The following is a 17068-nucleotide window of genomic DNA, read 5'->3' as shown; positions in this document are numbered from 1 at the left end:
ACTCTTGTTCTTATGAGTTTTGCCCCAATCTTATTCGCGACATTATTTACGTCCACCACATTTCGTCTCGTTTTCGTTTTCATTTCCGCTTTAATTTCTGATTACATCATTGCCCAGCAGTCGGCCATCAATCACACGCACAAAACGGAAATAAATATAGAACTAATGCGAGTGGGAAAGCGGAAGTGCGTCTAATTGAGCAACTGACAGAGTGTGCGCGTCTGGGGCGAGTGGTACAAAGCGAGGGGAACGCCCCCAAAAAAGAAGAGCCCCCGGTACTCTGAGACTCCGAGATTCAGAGACCCTGAGACGCCCCTCATGGACCCTTACCCTTGTTCTCCTCACAGATCCAGTCTGCTATCTCAATCAACGTCTGGGTGACTGACTGGCTGGCTGGTTGGCTGGTTGGCTGGATGGATGACTGGCAGGCAACACGTGCTCACCGCAACCAGTTGGCCATTAAAGTCCCAAAACAAAACAAAATAAGCCGAGCCCCATAGAAGAACGAAAAAAAGCAGACTGCAACAGTGCGAATGCGAATGGTTGTGGAACACCGCGGTTCCCTCCGAAAGTCATTAAAGTCCTCCCCCGGGAGCCTGGGAAAATATCAGTTGCCACACAGAACTCGCGCCCAAAAGGCGAAGGAGGCAAACTAAACTGATAATAGAAGGGATTCCCACAGGCGAGGCTCATGGGTAGTGATTTTTCACATTGACAAAGGAAAATAAAACTGTTTATTCTAGCAGAAAAAGCTAATCGATTTCCCAGAAGTAAATGCACGAGCTCATAAATATTTCTCCTACGCGATAGATGAATTAAAGGTTGCGACAAAGTATTTTTATAGCTTAACTAAGATAGTATGCCCCGTATGTATTTATAAATTGGAAATACATACATCTTGAAATACATTTTTATTTGAAACAATTGAGTAATTAGGTTAACTTTCGAATGTGCATGGCAATTTCTTTTATTTTTCGTTTATTCCATTCCATTTCACACAAATGAGTTCATTGTAGCTTTTCAGCTGCACTCGCATGAATGCAGGCCACTTATGGCTTTATCAGTGACCAGAGCACAGATCTTTCGACCAGGTTGCCTTTCCAATTGAAACTGTTTCCGGCCCGACTCGATTCCACCGCAGAAAAACAAACCACAACTACAATGAGACGGCGACAACCACGAGGCGTGGAGAGATACATTAGAGCAATATAGAAATGTTTGTGCAATTGCAATGGCATACCGCATGCCACATGGTGCCACACACTAATAGATCCCGCCCCCCCGCTCTCCCTGGCCCACACTCTCCAAGGCGTCAACCGTCGTCGTCTCTAGAGTGGTTCCCATGCGAGCGAGTGTGTCTGCTCAAAAACTGTGAAAATGCCCAGACAGTGAGTGTGCAATTGAGCGACTGCTGCTACTTCTATTTCTACTTCAACTGCTGCTGATGCGGTTGGTTGCCTCCTTCACTTGCCACCCGCCCACTTCCCGGGTCCGGTGGAGATTTGTGTTCCCCCATTGAACCTACTCCGTAACCCCAACTTACAAGCAACACATAAGAAGCTCTTAGATACAATGCTATGCAAAATTTCGAAAATGAATCAATCACGAATAGCACCTTCTCGTAAACCGCCTTTTATTTATGAATTATATTCCTCCGAATAATATTAGTTTAAGAGTTGAAATTGACTGGATTTGTCCTTCTAGGAAATTGTCTGTTTAAGACAATTTCTTTAAAATATTACTCAAGTAGGGGGTTCTTGAAGACCCCTGTTAACCTTCTGGATACAGTTAATGCAGTTAGCTTGCTGCCAAGCTAATATTATTGCAGTTGTTGTTGCGTCAGACGCACCATTTGTTACACATTATTTAGAAACAGAGGCCATTTAACACCAACTTCTGCCACCGTTCGCCCACTTTTCCCGCGTTTTTCCCCTCATTGGCCAGCCTTCATTTTAGTTTTTGCTCTATCCCATTTTACCCAGTATTTATTGTAAGCGAGTTACTGGAAATTGGGGCACGCGGAAATACCAATGTGAATACCAATGTGGGAGCTGGGGATGATATATCCGGAAGCAGAAGAGCTACTCTCCTTTTTCTATATTTGTCGGGTGCAGAAGCTCGCTTCTAGCTCACAAATTCCCCATTGACAATCAAAACAGCATACATTTCTTAGGAAAAATTCCAAAACGTCCCCTTCTGGTTCAACCTCATTGGAATGTGACACAAATTAAGCACAACGAAAGAGATAGATGTGGACAAACAAAACTACAGTGGAACTTTCCAAACAATTGCTTTCTGTTAAATTCTTAGAAAATCGTAATAGATTGAGTTTTAGGAAAGTAACTTTTGCTTGCAAGTTTTTGAATTTAAGTCTATTTGCTATTTTTCAATGTTTTTACAATAATATATCATATAATATATAATGAACAACATTGTTAAACAATATTTAAATATTTTAAGTTAGTCCCAAGTTATTTTACTGTAATGAAAACCAAGAATGCAATTTAACTTACTGCGGTCGAGAAAAATGAATGACACCTTCCCTCGCTTTTCCTTGTTATAAATTTCAAACACGTTGCAATAATATTTTTTACTTCACTGCCGCCTTGGCACTTTCTTTTCAGCTTGTAGCGAAAGCTTTCTTCGGTGGCAAGAGAAAATTGTAAATTCTGGAAAACCCCGTTAACCAGAGAGGTTGAGATTGGGGGAGAAAATGCACGCGGGATCGGAATTCGGATCACTTCTATAACTTAATTTTCTTCTCTCTGTCTGTGGCTTCGAGTTCCCTGGTTTCTGTTTTTGTTTGTTTTTTCTGACTAGCAATTGGATTTATTTAGGTTATCATTTTTCTTGATTCTTTCGATGTTGTTGTTTCTCCCGTTGCTCCCTTGATCTTTTGTTTGCAAGTCTTTGTGGTTGTTGTCACATAGGATTCCTCATTTTTTCTCACATTTTTCACATAATTTTTACTTTCACACCTTCGAGCCACTCAGTGATCATTTCACGAGATCTCAATCATGCATTTAGTCGTCACCGATCTGAAATGGGAGAATTAAAAGGTGAGAACGAAATATAAAAACAAGAGAGAACGCTATAGTCGAGTTCCCCGACTATCTGATACCCGTTACTCAGCTATTCGAAGTGCAAAGGAGAGTCTTCAGCACATACAGTTTTTGGCGGTTTTGTGGGCGTTAGAGTGGGCGTGGCAAAAAGTTTTTTGGCAAATCGATATAAATTTACAAGACTAATACAAAAATGAAAAAATATCAAAACATTTTTCATAAGTGTGGGCGTGGCAGCTTTGGGCGGTTTGTGGGCGTTAAAGAGGGCGTGGCAACATGAATCGACAAACTTGCGCTGCGTCTATGCCCCTGGAGTCTGTATGCTTAATCTCAACTTTCTAGCTTTTGTAGTTCCTGAGATCTCGACGTTCATACGGACGGACAGACGGACGGACAGACGGACATGGCCAAATCGACTCGGCTACTGATCCTGATTAAGAATATATATACTTTATATGGTCGGAAACGCTTCCTTCTTCCTGTTACATACTTTTCAACGAATCTAGTATACCCTTTTACTCTACGAGTAACGGGTATAATTAGAATTATGACCTATAATTGGACAACTTCTAATAAGTAACAATAATATAATGATTTTGATTATGTACATACATATATGCAACATACATACATCTACTAGCCTGAAAATGGTTTCAACAAGTTTGCAACTTGTGTCTGTTAAAGAAACCTCTCCCAACTTAAACTTCCAACCAAGTACAGTCAGCCCACTAAAAACTGCAGTGCAACCATTATCCAATTAACAAATTCCTTCGAATCACTTTAAATCAAGAAAAATAGCATTCGTGCCACTTTAATCCACCTGAAAATCCATAATTTAATGCTAGGCTCTTATTCCGATAGCAATATCCACTTGGCCCCACCCAAAATCAAAGAGACCAACAACACTGGAACTTTCAAATTTCGTGCGAATCCATAAGGAAAGCAACAATAAATTCGCCAACCAAGCGGAAAAAACAAAATATATTATCTATTTCAGGAAAATCTTTATTAAACAATATACAACATTTTATTACAAAATCGCCGCCGCAAAAATGCCTAAAAAGATAGTAGTTATTGGTTGCCACTCATGGGCCACGCCTGTTTTTCAAAAGAGCAACAACAACGACTCAAGTACATATATAAAATTTATAAAGTGCAACCGATAAATAAAGAACAAAAATCGTAACAGAAGTGTGGAAAAATAGAGAAGTATAATAAAGCGACATTTTGACGGTTTGATACCTTTTTTAGACGGCTTAAAATCTGAAACACATGTTTTTTTAATGATTTAAAAGGAAACTTTTCAAAAAATGTAACTATGTATTACCAAAGTAAATGTTTTGCATATGCAACTTATTTGCAAAAAATATTAACATTTTCGGTACATTTTTTATTGGCTTTACTATATTTTGTTGCTAGAATTAATGTCACCTTTAAATTAAAATAGTTTTTATTTATACATTCGTTTTTTTTTTTACTTAAATATGAACAATTACAATAAATGAACTGTTCGAACAAACACTTTGGTTTTACAACCTAATGGGTATAAAAACCGTCTGCGCCAAAAACAACAACAAAACCAAGAAAAACAAGCGCAGTTCAAGCATCAAAAAGCTGCCGTCACGCCCCTCTTGAGAGCGCTTACCGCGCACTACCCATGCCTGCTCTGCCCCACCATACGAGGCCAGACCTACAGCGTCTCTCTCGCTCTGCTGCTCGCCCGCTCCCAATCTCCACCACACTCCACAAGTCACGTGGGGTGTTGTGTGCAGCACGCGAAATGCAAAAAATGAAAAACTGCTGAACTAAAGCTAAATAAATAAATAAATTAGATGGTTTATTTCGGATTAATGCATCTTATTAGCAAAACAGTGGGTATTGCTCCAAAGCACCACAATTTTAGAAACCCATTTCTGAACTACCATGTTTTGAATTTGAAATATGTATGTACATAACCCATGTCAGTCACCATCGTTGTCCAATTGAAAAATAACAATTAGCACAAGGCATTCCCACAAAATATACTGCAAAACGGTAAATATACAGTTAAACTAATTAATTGGATTTTGCACTTGGAATAATAAAAACGAATAAATATTGGCTTGATACATAGTTAGCTTTATTTTGCTTACAATTCCGCATATTTAACCAAAAATTCATTTTGGTCAATGCAAGAAATCAACACACACAAAAACTCACAGCCACTCGCACAGGCCGGCACTAAAAATGTGCTGCAGCAGCAAATGGGAGAGCAAAACTGGGAGAGCGCTTGCACACGCGAGAGAGATAAAATACAAAATACGAGACAAGCACAAACAACAAAAACGAAAAACAAAAGGGAAAATCAAAAAAACGCCAAGCGTGCAAGAAGCGCAGCACCGACGCCGGCAGAAGCAGAGCGCCGGCAACCCTCGAGATGACGTTGACCCCGAAAAATGACGCGAAGCACAATGTGTGAAAACGAATGCGAACGGGGACGAAAACAAACTGAAATCTAATAACGGCCGGCGCGAGTGCAAGCGAGAGGCGAACAGCGTCGACGTCTGCATGCTTCGATCTCTTTCTGGCTTTCTCCCCCTCCAAAAGTCGCTTTTTTGTTTTGCGGATAGACGTGCTAAAGCGCAGTGCGTATAAAAACACGCAGACAGGACGAAAACCTGAAGAGCAACAACAAAGTGCAAGCGCAGTTAGGCGGCGGCCAGACAGAAAGAGACAGGCATACCGAGCGCGCGCAAACTGTGAAGACAAAGAGCGTAAGAAAGCGAGGAGAGCGCATGTGTGCGATAGCGAAAAGGAGGAAGCAGAATTTGGCAACGAAAAGGGAGCTGTGGAAAGGGGGAAAGAAAAAGGACGAATGAAATTGCGTAGGAGTGCGTTCATGCCATGCAAAAATATTTTCCACAAAAAATAACCATAATATCCCTTAGCTGCTTTCCATTAAAAGCTGAATAAGCAATGTTATAGCAAAACCACTACGAGTTCATGAATTGTATTGCACTAATGACCGTTTGATATATGTACATACATATGTATGTATGTATGTTTGTTTTGGGCATGAATAAATCACGATTTACATGTCTTACGTATAAACGTGGAAAACCAGCAGGCTGAGTCTGTGTGTGTTATAAGGGCGGTAACTTTGCAGTCTCACCAAGGAAAAAAAAAATAACTACAAACGCCAAAAAAAAAAAAAAAGCATCAACTATTTCAAACATACATAAAAAAAACAAATTTCCTCACAGATGGAGGTCGCCAAATAATTGTTTTAAAATATTTTTTGCCAAGCGCCAGCAGAGGGACAACAGCAACAACAACGAGTCGCAAACGCAGTCGCTTATGAATGGAAAAAGAGGCGCACAACTATCTCGCTCACACCCCCAAAACCGTGGCCGTACGACAGAGAGAGCGAGGCAGACAGAGGAAGAAGGAGTTTCATGTTTGTGTGCGAGTGCGAAGTGCAGAAAACGTCGGTGTCGTTGGCCCTTTGCTGGTATTTTTTATGCTTTGTTGTTGTTGCGGCACAATGTGGTACAGTGACTACCAAAAATACTAACAGGCACCTCGTAAAACGGCCCAAAGAGGAAGCGGCAAGGAAGAGGAAAAGCAGCAGGAGGACAAGAAGAAGAGAGAGAGAGTGAGAAAGAGGGGGGAGGGGGAGGCAGCAAACGGAAGCGGCAACGTCGCCCAAATGGGTTGCAATAAAAAACTACGCATGCGGTTGTAAAGTTGTAACATTGCGGACGTAGTTCTAGTTGTAGTCGTAGTTTCCAGTCGTAGTGGTTGTAATTTGTAATCGAGTGTTTACGCTCCCTCTGCTTTAAATCGGGACATCAAAGGCACATTATCCTACCACAACAAATTGGTACAGTGCATAGAGAAACTTTGATTAAAGTTTAGAGTCGACCTAGTGGTATTGTAAAAACGCATTTTACCGGCATCGGCCAAATATTTAAATCATTAGATGTTATTAGATCCTTAATACATGCTATTTGGTGCGATATACCAAAAAACGAAATATAGTACAATTACGTTTTAAAATCTAATACAATTTGTATTCTTTTTTTTTTTTTTTTTATTATACGTATATCACTTTATTTGTTATATGTTCTTCATTATGAGAATTTGGTTGGGCCACCGAATTCAATAAATTTTTGTGGGTTTAGTGCTTCGTGTTTTGTAAATGAGCTGCTAATGAAGAAGAAAGGGGTGTGTTGCAGAAGGAGTATCCGAATACGAAGGAGTAAGAATCATCAAACGGCGCCGCCTAATTAAAAAACCATTAAAAATTAAAGCCACCGCCTATGTATGGGAGTTTATAAATACATAAATTTTCAGCAACGGCAACGGGCGCCCAAAAATAAGGAAATAAAAATAAAAGCTAAAAAGAATTACCTTACGAAACAAACAAGAAGCCGCGCGGTAGCAGCGATAAAAAAAACAGAGAAAAGTGGAAACTAAAAGTGCAGTCAAAGCACATTGGGTTCAGTTTCGGTGAAACTAAATTATTTTGAAAAATAAGACTTATCTAATGCTATTTTAGCTTTAAACTTCATTTAACATTTTTAATGGCCAACTCAATTTGTAACCTCTTAAGTCAAAACTATTCCAATCTACACAAATGTTTTTCTGTACTAAAGGCATGTTATCTTGTATTAAAGTAACTACATATGTATATAGTTATAACGGAGTAAATGGAAAGTAAGGTAAAATGTCAATTAAAAAGGGGAAATGTATTTAAGAGAGTTATTAAATATGTACAATTATTAGTCACTAAGAGCTTATTTTAATCTTCTGTGACTGCCAATTCTAAAGTTATCGAAACTGGATTGCAAACTAATTGTAGAATAATAGACATTTTAGACTCAATTAATGGCAGTCAATTAGGGTAGAAGTTCTCGGCAGCCGCCATTCCAAGGATTGCAATTCGGACCTGGAAGTCTACCGATCCGATCCAACGCCCATTGGCCAATGTGCAGAGTCAGCGTGGCAGACGGACAAAAAAGCGGAACATCATGGAAATGTGTCTAAAAATAAACTTGTGCAACAATGTTGCAAAAGCAAACATCAGCAGACAGTCAGTGACACAAAGTGGGTGCCGGTGGAGAAGAGGGGACTTTGCTGGGGCTCGGGGATGTGAACCGACCCGGCCAGACAAGAGTGGAGCGCTCTTGGCCAGACGGCGGCCTTTTTTCTGGCCCTTCTCCGCCACCGACTTCTTCTTTCCATGTCCCTCATTCTGTTTGCCTGCTGAGTGGAGTGCCGCAGTCGCATTGTTTGTGGAGCGGTTAAAGGGGCGGCAGCAGAGACAATGGCTAAAAGGAGCAGCCGCAGCAGCAGTGGCATGCTTGGCTTTGGTACCACGAAGCTTGGAATACTCTTTGTCTATAAAACGTTCATGACCACAGAATACATAAACAAATTTATAAATTTCTTATATTTTTAAGTCGATTTCTTCAGAACAGAAAATTTCAAATTGATGAGAATCTAATCCAAGAACTTATTATTAAAAAATAAAACATAGATACATTGTGAAACTTTTATAATGCAAATCTTATATATTCATTTTTTAAAAATGGTCTAACCTTCTCACCACATCTATAAAACTCCTATAAAGGGTACAAAAACACGATATGTGGTATATGGTGTGCCGCGTTGGGCGCGTGAAGCACGCGAAACGAGAGTTGGTTGAATGTAGAGCCGTAAAGGGAAGAAGGTGGCCAGAAGAAGGACGCGAAGGAGGAGGTGGCGCAGTGCCCGAGAAGAGACACATCAAACAGCCAGAAGTAGCGAGGAGCAGACCGCGTCCTCTAATCGCTAAATTTACGAGTACAGTTAAAATAAAATCATAAAAATGTCTTCTCGATGGTTGTTGTTGAGGCAGGCAAACAAAGCGAAAGAGACGGCGTGTGTGATAAGGACAGCCTCAGAAAAAGAAACAAGGGAGAGTGAAACCTGAGTTTAGTTTACAATTTACATGATGAAGTAGTTCAAGAAGTTGTGGCCTGCAATTTCCACGAAACACTTGGGAAACAACTTCCCGGGCACACATCATTTTGTAGAAAAAAAAATAAAGAAAGACACGCAAGCAGACAGGCTGCCGCAGAGGAATGATAAGACAAGACGACTAAAAGAGTCCGAGGGGAAGAATTTAATGAACAAAACTCTACGCCACAAGATCATTGGCGAAATAAAGTTTTATTTCAGGTTTTCTGGCCTCACTAATTTTTCCACTTCAATGGAAATGAGAAAAACAACAAAAACAAGCAACCCCAGTAAAGGTGACAACGTGCGAGATTAAAGCAAAGTGACAGGCAATTGCCTGTCACAAGAGCACAGGTTATTCATGAATAAAGACTTAAGCGAACCTCTGAAAATGTTAGGCATTTGCAGTGCGGACAACCCAAAACTTTTAGAATGAATGGTAAAATTTGTTAGCTTATAATCTGTAAATAAATGGATTAGTTTATAACAATAATCACTATTTACTTTAATATTTACAAGTGTCATTCACATTCTCGGTCATTTTCAATAAATCCTTAAAGTGCAATCCGAAGATCACTGATCGTAGAATAAACGAATTCAAATAACGGGACAGGCGAAGGTCATTCACGGGCGAAAGAACGATCTGAAGCAAAAGGCAACATTGTTGACGCCACAGCGATTAGAAAAGAAAGCTAAACAAACACTTAAAAAACGAAGAGCAACATATTAACTTGAAATAAAGAAAAAAAAAAAAACGAACATATAAACAACAAAAGCAAGGCGAAATGCCGTCAGCAAATCCAAAAGCCAATCAATAGATATGCAACGCGAAATGCCCACGCACAAAAACACAAGGAAAGAAGAAGGAGGGGACAACAAGGGAGAAGGGAGCGGGCGTCGGGCTTATCTCGTAATGTTTATGAAAATGACTATAAATACAATACAAAAGCTGCGAAAACAAGCAAGAACGCTTAGGTAGATTGCATAGACTTTGAGATACCCGCAACCGCCGGCACCGCAAAAAAAAGTTTGCTTCAAGACGTTGCTTGATTATCAAAAGCAGCCTTTACTATATTGTACCTAACATAATCGAAAAGGAAATTAAATACTTAAATCTACATATACACCACATATATTAGCAATATTAAACACCCATATGTTGGAGAACCTTATTTTATACCTAGCACATTTTTACGAACACAACATACCCATTATTATCAAACGGGCATCAAACCAAAGCGCAGCCACCCACCCAGCAGCGACGTCGGCGTCGACGTAAGCAGCACGCAAGCAAAATGCTCCAAGCGCCACAGCACACACTCGCCAAACACACACATCGCCATAAAAAGACAAACAGCAGCACGCACTTTATCAAAAACAAAATAGAAGATCTCTCTCACTCTCTCTGTTGCCTGCAGCGCGTGGGCGCAAGAGGGAGATGGCATGCCTATAAATGCAACCACGTGTGATGTTTATTACACCAACACACACTCGAAAGCTGGCAACGGAAAATAATAAACGAATGTCAATACGAAAACGGAATCTTTCAAAACAAGAAAAACAAATAACTGCGCAAAGCGAAATGCCGAAAAGGCAAAAACAAGGTGCAGTGGGATCGGGACGGTCCTATCTGAGCGACAGAGACAGAATAAAATTGTCAAAAGGAGAACGGGCAATAAAAACAACTAAGGGGCAGACATTTGTTGCTCATATTGCTACAAACTGGGTCTTAAAATTACAGAAAGGGTAATATCCAAGTCCGTTAAGTTATGAGATATTAAAAAAAAATAGCTACTACTTTTCGCGGTTCTAAAAGTAATTACATTTAAGAATTTTATAACTTAAGTCAACATGAAAGTTCATTAAACCTAAATATATATTCCCAAGATATTACCATGCGTAAAATATATCCAGCATGATATTGAATCTCACGTTCAGATTTCTCTAGTTACTATCTGGTTTTAGGAAGATTTTTGAGGCTTTCGTTATTATTATTCAGTCATTATTCAGATAAAAAAGGATGATGGAAGATTATACCTAAAAATATATTCGTGACGGAAACAAAATACATATGTAAATATGTATGTGTATTAACAGCCTATAAAACCGAATATTTCTTCAAGATATTAAACGTCAAAATAAAAAACGTAATTGAATTACAAAGGTGAGTAGTAACAAATCATACGCTGCCCTTACATAAAATATACTATAATCAGATCTAAATTCCAATCTCCCGCTAATTAAGGTATATATTTATTAAATTTGTAAATATCTAAAATACATGTTACAGAACTAAGTCACCACATAAGTGTACATCGGTATGGTCTTTTGTAGTCATACAATGTATAATTTTCAATTATATAATTATCAGGGCTATGTTTCAAACGACTAACATGGCTAATCACGGCCAACTAGTTTAATAAGCTCTTAATCCTTACTCACCATCCGCAGAGGTTGCCCATAATCTGGAATCAAAATATCAAAACAAACAACTTGCCATTGGCCAATTGTTGATTCTTGTGGGTGTATTCTTATTGAAAGCGTCTGTGTGTGTCGCCAAATGAGATACCGAATAAACACTTTCACGAGAAGACAGCCCCATACAAAATGATCACAAGATCCCGTAACCATATAAACACCACGTCATCGCCTGCCACCGACGGTCACTTACCCACCACCACCCACCCAAGTCGGCCAGCTTACCCCCTAAATTTCCTGTAGATTTAGTTGCCATTCGCACCAGCAGTTTATTATACCTAACTTTTCCTATAATACATTTGTTATTGCTGTTCTCTAAATCACATAGTGAAAACCATAATTGTACACACTCGCACACTGAAAAATAAATTGGTGTGCACAGCTGCGGAAGAAATATTAAAATTCTTCGGTGAGTCATTGCTTAAGGATCGTCAAAAGTTTTCAAAAGACAGAAAAAATGCAATTGAAAGTAATGGTTATTGAAATCAATTTAATTTAATTTGAAGAAATTTAATGGTGTAATCAAATGTTGTAATATTTGTACACAATTTTCCCCAGCTGTCAACTTTCCTTCAAGTTCCAACAATTAAGAACTATTTATGTGGCAGATCTATTATCATGGCCGCACTTGTAAGTGTATTTGAGGCTCATGCGTAGGCGACAGCCTACTTCCGAAGGGAAGGTGAAATCGGGGGACACTCGTCATACGACCGGCTGACGAACGTCGACCATGTCATGTGTTGTTGGCTCCAAGTGTGCGCGTGGAGGGGCTCCATGCGTTACTTTTGTTCCCGCTGTCGCCAGCACTATTGTTATTACCATGGCTGTTGCGGCTGGGTATTATTTACTTGGACCTTAGACCCTCTTCCCATGATAAGATTCGGGAGCAGCTGCGTGTAATGATGGGTGATGGGTGGTGGATGGTGGGTGGCAATGTCTGAGCGGATGGCGAGATGGATGGATGGCTGGTCGTTGAGAGATGCGAGTCCGCATGTGAATCACTGTGGCTGCCTCTCATCGCTTCTTGGAACAATTGATTCCGATTCATTCGATTTTCCGCGAGTCGAATGCAAATAAAAGCACAATTATGTGCGGCTGGTACAGCGAAAACAAGTTGACTCACTGCAAATACGTTGCATTTCGCAATGGAAAAACAAATGGCAGCTACACGGCTTGCGTAATTAATACCAATTTGGGCATGATCAAAAACGCACAGCTGAACGCTGTGCAATAATGCCAATAAATAAAAACATTCCCCATCACCTTGGCGATCGGTCAGCTATACAATAATGTGTGTATGTTCATACATATGTACATAAATACATTTTTATGTGAAACAAGAGTTTGAAAAAATTGACTAAACATAAAAAAAAAATTATAATATTAATATGGTATCAGAAAAAAATAATATTATAAAATCATTTTACTCACAAATTAATTCAATGGATAGTATAAAATAAAATTAATTGAATTATATTATTTTTCTACAATTTCGCATTTAATAATATTATTTTTAACTTCTGGACAATCGACGAATTCCATTTGCCGGTCCCCATTAATAAACAGAAAAACAACATCGTAGTGCGTGCATGAATTTGTAGGCAGAAGGGGGCGGTGTAGCAGGGGGAGTGTGGAGCGATTAGGAGACGCGCGTCTAAGTTCAAGGCCAAGTAGTTCACAACATAAGCAGTGAAGGCAGCAGCAACAACAACAAAGGCGAAAAATCAGCAGTAGCAGCAGCAACAACAACAAAGGCGAAAAATCAGCAGTAGCAGCAGCAGCAGGGCGAGAGTGCGCAAGTGGGGGGATAGGGTGGAGAGGGAAAAAGAAGCAAACGCAGCTGAAAAAAGTGCACAGAAAATGGTTTGGCTATGTGAATGTGTGTGCTGTTTCGCAGCGAAAAAGGTCAATGACACCTGTATGTTTGTTTCGCTCGGCTCACACACACACACACAGGGTTATCACCGGCCACTCTCTGCACTCGCGCCCTCTCTTTCTGGCCTTCGCGCACCTACGTTTAGACATGTGGCCAGAACAATTTTTGTTTTTTTCTCGCTTTAAAAGGCATTCGTGTTGGTGGCGGCATGTGTGTTTTTGTTGTTCGTTTCGGCACTGTTAATTAGTGTGGCCAAATTATGCGCCAAAGCCGCCAACAACTCGATGGTCATACGTCATCAACAATAGCCGGACAAACAATTTCCGGTTTTTAGCCACACCATTAAAAAGCCAATATCAGAAATAACATACACGAAAATAAAATAATAATAAAAAAGCCGAGAAACAAAAGCAGGCGCAACAACAACAAACTTGGCCCGGGTTCCGTCATTGCCTCATCCTCTATAGATCTCTTCTGTTCGTTTTTTTGCTTTATTTTGGTTCTATTTCAGCAATTTGTTATTGCGGCGACTTATTTTTGTCGCAAGCATGCACACACACTCGTATTTATGGTCGCACACGCACACACACATACACATACACACACAGTGCAGGCGGGCAAACTCGATTTAAAAATAAATAAATTACGCACAAATACAAATACATTGGCCAACATTCTTCGGGCCTCGTCAAAAATATAGCATGATTAATACAAAAATGCGCAATTCTGTGGTGTTTTTTTTTTTGTACTTCGGTTTTGCCTGTTGTTTTAACCCCACCTCCCAATTTTTTATGGCATTTCTCTCTTATTATACAATAACAACGCGAATATAATAAGAGCACAGCAAGTGGGAAGTCCAACGGCATCGCAAATAGCAACAACAAGCGCAGCGGCACGCCAATTAGTGCTTATGCTTTTTAATTAGCAAGTGGACCCATCCCCAATTTTTCCATTTCCCACCTCCCCAACTTCACGCTCACATTTCACGGGAAATGTCTTCCCATTTTTTACCATTTGAGTAAACCCACAGACCCCAGATATATTGATCAGCTTTTGTTGTGGATATAACACAGGTTTCAAAGTCCCTAAATTGTGGGTGTGTCCAAATCTCTTTCTTTCAGACGAAAGACCCACTTTTAATTCCCAATTTAGTAACAATAATCTCAAACGTTCAATTAAAAGTAGCAAAAAGTGGACTTGAATATTAAATGTTTGTTAATTGAAGAAATTTTAGAAGCACCTAATGTTTTTACAAATATTTTACTATAATGATATTTGATTATAATCAACTCAAATTCTTATTTATAAGGTCAAAGTTCGAGCAAATATGCTAAGCTGTTTGAAAATTGTTTTGGTTTCTAATGCAAAAACGTGTGAGAACTTTAAAAGTATACTAAATAAATGGGGCTGGTTTTGCACAGCTATTTGGCCACACTAATTACGAGCTCCAAAATAAAATGAAAAACAGCACTGTCATGAATTTTGACAAACATTAAAAATATGGTGTCCAACTTAGTTGTTATTAAACACGTTAAAGAAGGGTGTAAACAACACATTTTCCAACAAATGATTTGACAAATCAACAGGTGAGGAAGCTCAAATTTATTTATAAAATATTAAATAGAAGTTTGTGTTTTGCAGGCGGTTGTTAAAAGTGTAACACTTTAGGAGTTTAACGGAACTTGTTTAATATATTTAATAACATTCTATTTATGAATATAAGATTAAAAAAAAATACATAGTATTATAAAAAATATAAATAACACTTATTGTTGAGTATTTACATATACATTTGTATATTTTAAAATTTACCGAGGACAATCGAGATAATATTTTTAGTAATAGTACTAGTAATTTCATAAAATACTATATTTACAATAGTGGGAATTACTTTTTCAGTGCTGGATTTTTTTTAATGAAAAACTTATTTTTACCGCGAGCAACAAAAAAAAAAAACCAGCAAAACAACAACAATAAAACAAAAACCGGCAGCAATCGAAATTCTTTCATTTCTTTTCCGCCTCTCTTCGCGCAGCCGCTCTCTGCATGCCAGAGAGAGAAAGAGAACATGTTGGTGCGCCGCTCATTCACAAAACGGAGACGTAAAGCGGTGTGCGAAGAAGAAGAACAACAACAGCCGAAGATATGATAGATATGGAACAACAACAAAAGGAACAAGAGAAACCGGGTGGAGAGAGGAGAGAAGAGTAAAAACAACTTGGCATAAATTGCTGCTGCGTAGTAATTTCAGCCGAGTATTTTCCCAGTTACGTTCGTACTACTATTATTCATTTTATTATTATTTGTTGTTTTTGTTACATACCTTTTTGCAACGTTGTTGTGTAGTGCATTGTTGTTCAAGTTGTTGTTGTGTCACCTATTTTTTGTTTTTTTTCTATTTGTATTTTATTTTGGTATCGATTTCAAAATAGAACGACGCACTTTCCCAGACGCAGGCGTAATTAAATTTTCTTATGTTTTATTCGCGTGCTTTCTTTTTGCGCCGCAACTTCACAACATGCTGTGTATATATAATTAATGGGCGCGTGTATGTGTGTGTGTACACAAATTTTATTTATTTATTTACCGTGAATTTTACTCGCACACCCGGGCATGCCGTACTCTCGCCAGCACACGAGAATCGCCCGCACTTGTATTTCGTGGAATTTCATCTATTCGAACTCCACCTACCTCGCACTATTTCTCTTTATTTTGTGTTTTCGCACCTTTCATTCACCAAATGCCGGGGCACACATTTTCGCCTTGCACAGTATTATATATCGGCAATCCACTGTGGCCTCTATTTGACAGCGATTATTTTCCGCACGACGGACACACTCACAATTCCAATTCCCGACGACCACAGCAACGAACTTAACGTTTCGAAATCGCGTGAAACACTGCCAGCCGTTACCCTTGTTGTATACGCGATTTTCGGTTTCGTGCGTTTTCCAACACTTTTCTGGCGTTTTAGAACTCTGTCTACTGCCCGCTTGCGAACTCTGTTAGTGACTAGCTGTTACTAACGCGCCACCTATAGCAGCGCTGTTAAGGGACAGCTATTACTAGCAGGCAATGGAGCTTAGTAATAAATCCTACGAATTATTCGTGGTATATGGTTAAATTATATTGGTCTGCTGTTATCAAGCATTTAATTTTTCTGAACAGTTTTTTTTTCCTGTCTATGTTTTTATTTTTATACCCGTTACTCGTAGAGTAAAAGGGTATACTAGATTCGTTGAAAAGTATGTAACAGGCAGAAGGAAGCGTTTCCGACCATATAAAGTATATATATTAATGATCAGGATCAACAGCGGAGTCGATCTGGCCATGTCCGTCTGTCCGTCTGTCTGTCCGTCTGTCTGTCCGTCTGTCTGTCCGTCCGTATGAACGTCGAGATCTCAGGAACTACAGAAGCTAGAAAGTTGAGATTAAACATACGGACTCCAGAGACATAGACGCAGCGCAAGTTTGTTGATTCATGTTGCCACGCCCACTCTAACGCCCACAAACCGCATAAAACTGCCACGCCCACACTTTTGAAAAATGTTTTGATATTTTTTCATTTTTATATTAGTCTTGTAAATTTCTATCGATTTGCCAAAAAACTTTTTGCCACGCCCACTCTAACGCCCACACTTTTGAAAAATGTTTTGATATTTTTTCATTT

General features: G+C 39.2%; 1 protein-coding gene across 1 annotated transcript in view; it reads right to left on the bottom strand.

Moving 5' to 3' along the window:
• LOC122622206 (insulin-like receptor) overlaps positions 1–16285 on the bottom strand; it is a 49493-nt gene extending 33208 nt beyond the window's left edge. The window contains exons 1-2 of the mRNA XM_043800468.1: positions 15722–16285; positions 2514–3038 (exon numbers count right to left, since the gene is read on the bottom strand). The gene's annotated coding sequence lies outside the window, so the exon portion shown is untranslated. The remainder of the gene's footprint in view (positions 1–2513; positions 3039–15721) is intronic.
• Positions 16286–17068: the final 783 nt, after the last annotated feature.

Source organism: Drosophila teissieri, chromosome 3R, assembly GCF_016746235.2.
Source record: "Drosophila teissieri strain GT53w chromosome 3R, Prin_Dtei_1.1, whole genome shotgun sequence".
NCBI classification, from domain to species: domain Eukaryota; kingdom Metazoa; phylum Arthropoda; class Insecta; order Diptera; family Drosophilidae; genus Drosophila; species Drosophila teissieri.
This window is presented reverse-complemented; position numbering and strand designations above follow the sequence as displayed.